The 9,867-nt window shown below is 37.7% G+C and overlaps 1 long non-coding RNA gene across 1 annotated transcript in view; it reads right to left on the bottom strand.

The window, feature by feature from the left end:
* Window positions 1–8,380: 8,380 nt before the first annotated feature.
* The window catches only part of LOC115942825 (uncharacterized), a 455,446-nt gene continuing 453,959 nt past the window's right edge, over window positions 8,381–9,867 (bottom strand). Inside the window, exon 6 of the long non-coding RNA XR_014143163.1 lies at window positions 8,381–9,145. This is a non-coding gene — a long non-coding RNA (uncharacterized LOC115942825). The remainder of the gene's footprint in view (window positions 9,146–9,867) is intronic.

Below are 9,867 nucleotides of genomic sequence, written 5' to 3'. Positions count from 1 at the left end.
TGGCCCTCACTCTGGTTACTGGCTGGTAGATACCTACATCTATGGAGGCCCTATACCTCAATAGCCAAACTTCTGCCCTCAGTTCTGCTCACAAGCCTGGGGATGTGAGTCATGGGTGGCAACTTGGCTGGGAATGAAACGATGGTCCACCAGGTGGCGCCTCAAATAGCACAGTGACATCTGGATCCCCATCCTCTTGCCCTAACAATCACTGTATACTGATCACCCTCTCAGTCTTAGAACCCAATGCCACATCATGGGCTACAGGAATCATTCTCCTGTTGGGCCAATATCACCCTATGGGGACCGACCCCATGGCCAAATTTATGATTAAGTCCATGTTCACTCCAAGCCTTACAGTCAACCCCCAGAGTCAGACAAAAAATAACTCGCCCTGGCGCATCCCTGGGTCTCCCATCCACATGCAGCAAGCATCTATAGCACAACTGTTAGGTATGATTAACGCCTCCCACCAAGTGCTTAACCACTCAAATCCACCCCTAGCATCTGACCACTGGATCTGTATGAAGCCGGGTCCCATCCAATACCTAGGTGTCATCCTCAGCCAATCTACTGGGTCACCTCCCACCTCGGCACTGGGGCCTCAGATTATCCCTTTCTGGCTCTGGTACTGCTGTATGGAAACTCTTCCTCTCCCATCACAGGCTACAGTCGGGTCTGTGCACCTAACAACACTTTTCTGGCTTGTGATCAAGGTGTATACATCTGCATCACCCCGTGCGATCAATCATGCATGCTTGTCAGTCTCTTACCCAATCTTTCAGTCCTCCCCGGGAGTGATGCCCCACTCATATGGAGACCTCCTAGCTGCCCTCGGTGCTCCCCTGTGGCCATCCCTCTTATCGTAAGCCTGCTGGCTGCATCAGGTGTTGCCCTCAGTGCCACTGGTGTCCGGATGTCTCAGGTTCAGTACCAGGGGTTAACTCAACAACTCACGGTGGATTTTTCCACCTTCACTCAGTTGGCCCTGGCCCTACAGAGCCAACTCAATTCAGTGGCCTCAGTGGTCCTCCAAAACAGGCGCAGGCTCGACTTTCTCATGGCCGCGCAAGGGGGGCTCTGCCTCTTCCTACAGGAGGAATGTTGTTTCTATGCTAATGAGTCAGGGGTGGTCCAAGAAACTCTGACCCAATTACAGGAATGAGTACATCGCCGGTGGGAAACACTCCAGTAGACAACTTGGTGGGATACCCTCTCACAATGGTTCCCTTGGTTCACCTCCCTCATCGGCCCCCTCCTATTGCTTCTCCTCACAGTGGTATTTGGTCCTTGTATTCTTAATGCCCTTACTAGGTTTATTACTACTCAAATTGCTAAAATCAGACTCCAGTTACTCCTTACTCACTATTGCCCCTTAGAAGAGGAAGATGATGCCCTCTAAACTAGGTATTTAAAGGGGCATCAAAGGGGGGAATGATAAGGAAAATCTGTGTCCTAAGATGGCTGACCAAGCCAGCCAGAGAGTCCCAATCCTCGCCCCAGGACTCTTCCAGGTTCTTCTCCCTGCCCCACTTCCCACATGCACCAAAAGTTCCAAGTATGTGGAAGTAGAAGTGTATAAATTGCGCCCTTTGTTTGTGCTCAGGGCTCAGGCCTGTGGAGACCACTCTCCTCTGAGCCCGCTGGTGTTAAATAAACCTCCTATCCTCCAAGATCTCCAGGTGCCACTTGGTTCTTCTGTTGGGCAATCACAGCAGCAGATTAAACAGTGCAGAAGAAAATATATTGGAATTGAAGATATAATAATCAGAAATATCCAAACTGAAGTACTGAAATAAAAACAAATATATATACTTTTTAATGAACAGAGCATTTGGAAAATAACTACTGATCTTGTAACTACTGGACTAATTTTACCAGAATCTCAGAAGAGAGGAGTGGGAAGGACAAAAATATTTTAAGACTTCATAGCTGAAAATTTTTCAAATTTGATGAAAAACATAAACCCACAGATCTAATAAGTTCAACAAACACCAATCAGAATAACAACAAAAATGCTTATGCACATTATAATCAGATTACTAAAGACAAATAAAAATGTACACATTAAGTGTAAAAGAACAAAGACAAATACAACAGCCTTATTGTCAGAAACAATGCCAGCCTGAAGACAATGGAGAGACATCTTTAAATCAATGAAAGGAAAAGACCTGTCAACCTAGAACTTTTACCTGGTGAAATATCTTTCAGTAATGAAGAAAAAAGAAAGAATTTTTCAAATAAAAAAAATTTACAGATTTTATCCCTATTAGAACTAAAATACAAGAAATACTAAAGGAAGTTCCTTGAGCAGAAGGTAAATGATACCAGATGAAAATCTGGATCTACACATAGGAATGAAGAGCACCAGAAATGATAAACATGTATATTTTTCAACTACAATGGTACAAAACTAAAGATCAGTAATAAAACAAAGCTGGAAAATCTATAATGTAAATATTTACACTTAACATGTAAATATTAAACAACACACTACTGCCCAAGCAATGGGCCAAATAAGAAATCAAATGGCAAATCAAAATATGTCTCAAGACAAAAGAAAAAGAAAATACAATATTCCAAAACCTATGGGATAGAGCAAAATCAGACTTCAGAATGAAATTTATGGTATAAATGCTTGTATTAAGGAAAAAAGTTCAAATAAACAATTTAATGTTACACTACAAGGAATCAGAAAAAGAAGAAGCTTAGCTGAAATTCAGTAGAGGAAGAATATGACAAAGAAAAATCAGAAATAAATAAAATAGAGACCAGAATAAACAATAACATAACATTGAAAGTAATGATCAGTTTTGGGCGCCTGGGTGGCTCAGATGGTTAAGCGTCTGCCTTCGGCTCAGGTCATGATCCCAGGATCCTGGGATCGAGTCCCGCATCGGGCTCCCTGCTCCGCAGGAAGCCTGCTTCTCCCTCTGCCTCTCTCTCTCTCTCTGTCTCTCATGAATAAATAAATAAAATCTTAAAAAAAAAAAGTAATGATCAGTTTTTCCAAACAAATAAAACAAAATTGGCAATAATTTAACTACATTAATTAAGAAAAGAAGAGAGAAGTCTTAAAAACCAAAATGGGAAATGGAAGAGAAAACAATACAACAGATAACCACAGAAATACATAGTGTGATAACTGTGATTACTATAAATAATTATATACTAACAGTCGGATTGCTTAGAAAAAAACAAAAACAAAAACAGACAATTTCTAAAGATGCATAAGTTACCAAGATTGAATCATGAATCTTGAATCCAAGAAGTAGTAAATCTTCTTAAACCAATAAGAATGAATAGCTGAATTAGGAATCAAAAGTCTCCCAGCACAGAAAAGCCCAAGACCACATGATTTCATTGGTGAATTCTACCAAACTTTAAAAAATATATAATTAATGACAAGCTTTATCAAAATCTTACAAATAATGAAATAGAGGGAACACATTCAAAATCATTCAATGAGACCATTACTACCCTAATTCCAAAGCAGGATAAAAATAATACAAGAAAAAAAAAACCTGGTTGTCCAATATACATATTATTACTCTTTCTTTTTGACAGCCATTTGTGTGATAAATGTTTCTCCACCCACTTGCTTTCAATATGCAGGTATATTTAGGTCTAAAATGAGTCTCTGGTGGGCAGCATATAGATGGGTCTCATTTTTTTGTCCATTCTGACACCCTATGTCATTTGAATGGAGTGTTTAATCTATTTACAAAGTAATTATTGATAGATATGTAATTATTGTCATTTTATTACTTGTTTTGTCATTTCTGGTGAGCTTCTCTGATACTTCGATTGTCACTTTTGGTCTCTCCTTAACACTGAAAGAGTACCTTTCAATATTTCTTGTAGGGCTGTGTTAGTGGTCATGAACTCCTTTAGTTTTTGTTTGTCTGGGAAACTATCTCTCCTTCTGTCCAACCTTGCTGGACAGAATATTCTTGGCTGCAGATTTTTCCCATTCAGCACTTTGAATATATCATGCCACTCTGTTCTGGCTTGCCAAGTTTTTGTTGAGAACTCTCCAGCTAGCCTTCTGGATTTTCCCTTGTAAGTTAATGACTTCTTTTTTATTACTTTGTTCAAGGTTTTTTCTTTATCACAATATTTTGAAAGTGTAATTACAATATGTCTTGGTGTTGGCTTGCTTTTGTTGATTTTGATGAGAGTTCTCTGTGCTCCTGGATTTGGATGTCTGTTTCCTTCCCCAGATTAGGGTAGTTTTCAGATATTATTTTTTTAAATAAATTTTCTGCTCCCTTTTCTCTCTCTTCTTTTTCTGGAATTCCTATAATGTGAATGTTATTATGTTTGATGGAGTCACTGTGTTCCCTAAGTCTATTCTCGGGTTGCATAATTCTTTCTCTCTTTTGTTCAGCTTCATTATTTTCCATTATTTTGTCTTCTATCACTAATTCATTCCTCTGCTTTTTCCAACCTGCTGTTCATTGCATCAAGCCTGTTCCTAATCTCATTTATTGCATTCCTCATCTCTGATTCTTTTTTTAACTCTTTTATCTCTGTTGTAAGGGTCTCACTGATGTCTTCTATTCTTTTCTGAAACCCAGTGAGTATCCTTATGATTGTTGCATTCAATTCTCCATCAGGCATGTTACTTATATTTATTTCACTTAGATCTCTTGCCATGTCCTTATCTTGTTCTTTCATTTGGGATAAATTCCTCCATCTTGGCATTTTGTCTAAGTCTCTGCCTTCTTCTGTGTGTTAGAAAAGCCAGTTATTTCTCCTGCTCCTGAAAGTAATGGCCTTGTGAAGAAGAGGTCCTGTAGTTCCCAGGGCCTGGCACTTCAGGGAGTGTCTCCAGTGTGTGCTGCGTATGCTCTGCTGATGTGTCCTACCTGCCCTGTCCTTCAGGACAGTCATTGCAGAGGCTCTCCTTGCCTGCCGTGGGTGGTATTTGGTCCCTGGTCTAAATGTGGTGAGTTTTAACTAGATGTGCTTTGGTCTGCTTATGAAATGAGACTTGACACCAGTCTTCTTAAATTTGTAATATTTGTTATGTCTCTTTTTATGTGATTTAACTAGGGGATTCCTCTGTGTGTACTTGAAGAGAAAGTGTATTCTGTTTTCCTTAAATGGGATGTTTATATATATATATATATATATACACACACACACACATACATATATCTATCTTTATGTATAAAGATACATATATATCTTTTAGAACCATGTATTCTGAAGTACACTTCAGGTAAAAAATGTTTTTGCTGAAAATAACTTTAACTGAGGGTACTCATTTAAAATAAAGCATATCAGAGGGGAGGTGGATGGGGTGGATGGGGGGATGGGTGAAATAGGTGAAGGGAATTAAGAGTACACTTATCATGATGAACACTGAGTAATGATGCATACAATTATTGAATCACTATATTGTACCCCTGAAACTAATGTAACACTGTATGTTAACTACCCTGGAATTGAAATAAAAAGCTTAATTTAAAAAATGATAAACATGTTGGTAAATATAAAACAAAGTTTTTCTTGTTTTAATCTTTTTTTTTTTAGATTTTATTTATTTATTTGACAGAGAGAGAATGAGAGAGAAAGCACATGAGAGGGGGGAGGGTCAGAGGGAGAAGCAGACTCCCTGCCGAGCAGGGAGCCCAATGCGGGAGTCGATCCAGGGACTCTAGGATCATGACCTGAGCCAAAGGCAGTCGCTTAACCAACTGAGCCACCCAGGCGCCCTGTTTTAATCTTTTTAAAGAGAACTGACTATCAAGTCATAGTAGTTGGTGGGAGGCCTCAGTACCTTGCCAGATGGATCGCTGTGTGAGATTGCTTGAGTGTCCTCACAACATGGCAACTGGTTTCCCTCAGAGTGAGTAAGTTGAGAGAGAGTGAGACAGGGGAGCTGTAATGCCCATTATGACTTCCTCCAAAAGTCATGTATACCTTCACTTTTAGCACTGGTCATTGGATGTGAGTCACAAAGTCCTCACACCAGGTGAAGAGAATCTTTTGAAGAAGGAGTGTCAAAAAACTTATGGACAAGTTTAAAAACCACAGGTATGTGTGTGTTAAGCAGCTGAAAGTAATGAATATTATTTTTGTCACACAGAATTCAAGGTATCCTTTTGTGTCAAAAAAAAAAAAACCTACTTTGCTTTTTCAAAATTATCCTTTACTTATCATCTAGATATGGTAGGAGTATCAGCCCAATAGCAAGCCCTCCATTCCCTCCCCAACCCAAAGTGTAAATATGTGACCCAGAGGCCACTGGACAATACCATCATGACACCTCTTTTTTTTTTTTTTGGATATCCAGTATCTGTCTTTCCAGGTGAATTATTGCTCCATCTCAAGACACACAAAGATCAGTTTGAGAGGAGGGACATAAATAACACTGCATAACCATGGACATCTGTGCATCTATTTAGACACAGGTCTAATAGAATGGAGTAGAGTGAGTGGAGTGGTAAAGAGCATTGATTCTAATGTGACTCCTTTGGACTGGGAACCTGGACCTGCCACTGTGGAGCTGTATGACATTGTGAAAGTTAGTTAAACATTTCTGTGTTACAGTTTCCTCACAACTACAATTGAGATAAAAAAAATAGTGTCTACTTCATGGGGTTGTTATGAATATGAAATGAATTAAGATATATCATAAGTTATGTTATACATTTATACTCATATATGTATGATTATATTTATTTACATGTAGCCACTGGGAGGATCTGAATCTGTGGCTGCAGGCATCCATTTTCCTAGCCATGTAAAAGGAGACTTCCTGTAGAATGAAACCAAAACAAGATAGAATAAAAATTAAAACATGGTACCAATATCATTTTTGAGCCCTGAATCCAGCTGTGCCTGAATCCATACATGGACCGTGCTGCTTAGAAGGCCAATAACTTCTCTTCATTTTTGCCTAAGATAAATTTGCATTTGAAAGAGTCTTGAGAAATCAAGTATGTAAAGCTAATAGCACTGTGCTTACCACATAGTAAGTTGCCAGGAATGTTGATTTACACTGTCCCCAGGTACTGTAGTACATTTCAGTATAATTTCAATGGGGAAAAAAACTGAATCTGGTAATAAGCTTTGAATGATGAGTAAGTGATCATCTTAGTGTCCAGGTAAGTGAACTTAAAGGGGGTGAACTGATATTAAATTCTCATTTATTGGATCATTATCTGAGAAGATTGTATCCTTGCCCTGAAACAGGAAGGGTAGTGCCAAATGAAGTGAGGCCTGGGTCAATTGCCCAGAAAAAAGAAATTAGCAAAGGAAAATAATAACTTTTAAAACATGTACCAAGAGGGGTAGGGACAGTAGTAAATGGATGTTAATATAGGAAAATTATAAAAATTTTTACCTTCATTAAAATTTTGCCTAGATGTAGTATGGAGCTCTTGGCTCACCATTTCAAAACTCTCTAATAAATTATGTTGAATCAACTCCCTATCTACCAACTCCCTATAAATCATACCTTAGCTTTATACCAAAATATTCCTAAAGTTATTTTGCCACACAAAAGAAATTTAATTGCATATCTAATAGCTTAAATTTACTTTTATTATTTGATTATATAAATTATAACTTTCTATAAGTATATAATTATTTTTCCTTTAAACTGTGTGTGAATATGTATATTGTATATGAGAGTATATCAAGATACATAGGTATTCTCTAAGCAAATAATTTTCTGTCATATTATATATTTCTTGCTAAAGCATGTTTTAAAAGTGATATGACATTCAGCCTTTTGATAATTCATTATAAGAAGAAAAGGCTAGGAACACAATTTAATAATTACCTTCAGTTGAAGACAATAAAAGTATTCACTTTCTGGTGCTCAATGGGAAATGCAAACGTTCTTTTTAATTCAAATAATGGACATTTTTAACAAGAAAAATAACATGTATGCTATATTTTTAGAAATAGAGCAGGGCGCCTGGGTGGCTCAGTTGGTTAAGCGACTGCCTTCAGCTCAGGTCATGATCCTGGAGTCCCAGGATCGAGTCCCGCATCGGGCTCCCTGCTCAGCAGGGAGTCTGCTTCTCCCTCTGACCGTTCCCCCTCTCCTGCTCTCTCTCTCTCATTCTCTCTCTCAAATAAATAAATAAAATCTTTAAAAAAAAAAAAAAAAGAAATAGAGCAGTCCAAAAAAAATCACTTGGCACAATATTAGTATCAAAATGTCCTTACTTAATTTTCTAACCGGAAACTGAGAAGTGGTCACAAACACTAATATTGAGGGACATAAAATTTAATTAGATTGGCTTTGCAGTGACAATAAGAAATGCCTATGAGGCCATTACATTTTATTCAATTAAGTCATATGCAAAATATAACCAAAATTAACCATAAGTGTTGAAATATAAAGTGTTCAACACATCTAAAAAATAAGGGATGTTTCAAAATATTGATGTGGCAAAAACACCTTGAAATTTGGCAAATAATCAATTCAGTTTTTTATTATTTGCTCAAATGTGTAAGCCACACATTGACAAGGCTCACGCCACAATTTTATCAACATTACTTGTCAAAAGCACGCAATCACATAATATATTGATAGCGGTGATTGTGAAATGTAAAGTTAGAATTTGTAGCTATAGCCTGGTGCTGGAGTGTCATATTCCTCAGAACTTCATGGCAAATTCAAAACAAATATTTTAAATTAAAATTTTTGTGAATTGGAGTCACTTGCCAATTTTCACCACCTATGCAAATTATTCTTCAAACATTCACGCCATGGGACATGTTCTAGAATTCTAAGCCACATAAGTTAAGCAGGTTTATCTCGACCATAATTATAAATTTAGTATTTGGAAAATACAACGAGCAAGAGGGATTTAAAGGAGAGAAAACGAAAATGACCCCTTTCTTCTGAGTTCGAAGAAAGCATATCATGCAGGAGAGAACCAGAGGCAACCACAGTGAGAATTGACTTATAGTCGTACCACATGCTAATATTTTCAATTTCACTGCTGTTTTTTCTCAGTGCAAATAGTTCACACTCGGGCTCATGTCGAGCAACACACCTGGTAGTAGGAAGAAGACCTTGAAGCAGATGATCTGCTACACTGCTCATAGCACTTGCTCTGTGGGGAAGCTGTGCTCATTTTGAACTCTGCTGTGGATGAGAAGACAAACCAATAACCTGTGGTAAGTTGAAACACACACAAAATTAACCTTGATAGGCCAATAATGGAGAAACCAATCAAAAGACAACATATTAGCCAGGACACTAACTCTGATTGATTCACCATGCTTTTCTCTAACAAGGCATTTATGGTTCTTATTAAAGTAACTGGCTTGCCTGCTTTCCTCTAAATGCACATGCTTATAAAGCTAGTTCTCTTTTTAAAAATATTTTAGATTTTCTTTTCCAAATGTCACTTTGATAGTCTTCTATGAACTTTTATAAAATCCTTATGTTTGTTCCTAGTTCTTCATAATTATTTAACCTTTGAATACTATCGTAATCATTAATAATCACCCTTGTCATATTAATGGTAATGGATAATCATCATCATCATATTAATTGTGGCAATGCCTCTGATATTGCTGTTGTTTTTGTTATTAATATTATTATTTTCTCAATAAGTGGTCAGTATCAAAGAACCATTCCCAACATATCCTAGAATAACTATCCTATTCTTTAATAGGCTAACAAATGGGGAATCAGGATATGAATTATAGTTTGGGGGGGGTTGTTTTTTTGTTTTAGTTTTTGATGTAGTGTTCCATGATTCATTGTTTGCATATAACACCCAGTGCTCCATTCAGTACGTGCCCTCTTTAATACCCATCACCAGGCTAACCCACCCCTCCCCTCTAGAACCCTCAGTTTGTTTCTCAGAGTCCATAGTCTCTCATGGT

Source organism: Leptonychotes weddellii, chromosome 2 (genome assembly GCF_054177405.1).
Source record: "Leptonychotes weddellii isolate Sample4059 chromosome 2, ASM5417740v2, whole genome shotgun sequence".
Classification (NCBI taxonomy): domain Eukaryota; kingdom Metazoa; phylum Chordata; class Mammalia; order Carnivora; family Phocidae; genus Leptonychotes; species Leptonychotes weddellii.
The sequence above is the reverse complement of the archived record's forward strand: the minus strand, read 5'-3'. Positions and strand labels throughout refer to the sequence as shown.